A 677-nucleotide genomic window follows, 5' to 3' on the forward strand; every position below is an offset into this window, starting at 1 on the left:
AAAAGCTACAACTTCAATTTGAGTGTGTGAAAACAAATGATGTCTGTTAATACAGTTAATACATGCAAATGAAACAAAGAAAGAGACTCACCAAGATTCTTTTCTTACGAACTCAGTCGAGCTGGGGGTGTCCTTAACAAACCTGCTGTGTTTACCGGTAACGAGTTTATCCAGCTTTTTTTTTTTTGCTGCCTCCAGGTTCATTTAGAAAGTTATTTTCCTACTGGCTGTGGCAAAATGATGACCAGCCGCGGCTCACCTCGCAACGGAAAACGGACGCACAGAGACACAAGTCAAGTAGACTAGAGACGAAGCGAGTTAGCAATTACCAGCAATGGAAACATGCCAAGTTTCTCCCGCTCTTCTTTGTCTGGTACAAGGCGTGGTCAAGCAGCCAAACATGTCCGGGCAAGTTCAGGACTGAACTCAGCTTTTGAAAGATGCTCAGTAGAATGACAAGTAGCACTAACTCAATCCTTTTCTATTGTTAAGAAAAGGTAAAAGTGTTTATTCATAATCAGTATATATTTAAGTTGAGACACTTTTTATTATTTTCATTTGGATCTACTTCTTAAAATAAGTTATCAACTTAATAAATCATGTATATGTAACAAATTCAATTTTTTATGCTAAAAACACTCATGATTTTAAGCTTTACCTACTGATCCCATGAATTA

At 37.2% G+C, this 677-nt stretch overlaps 1 long non-coding RNA gene across 1 annotated transcript in view; it reads right to left on the reverse strand.

The window, feature by feature from the left end:
* Positions 1-345, reverse strand: part of LOC116695072 (uncharacterized) — a 3187-nt gene extending 2842 nt beyond the window's left edge. The window contains exon 1 of the long non-coding RNA XR_004333344.1: positions 92-345. This is a non-coding gene — a long non-coding RNA (uncharacterized LOC116695072). The remainder of the gene's footprint in view (positions 1-91) is intronic.
* Positions 346-677: the final 332 nt, after the last annotated feature.

This window comes from Etheostoma spectabile, chromosome 9 (assembly GCF_008692095.1).
Source record: "Etheostoma spectabile isolate EspeVRDwgs_2016 chromosome 9, UIUC_Espe_1.0, whole genome shotgun sequence".
Classification (NCBI taxonomy): Eukaryota; Metazoa; Chordata; class Actinopteri; order Perciformes; family Percidae; genus Etheostoma; species Etheostoma spectabile.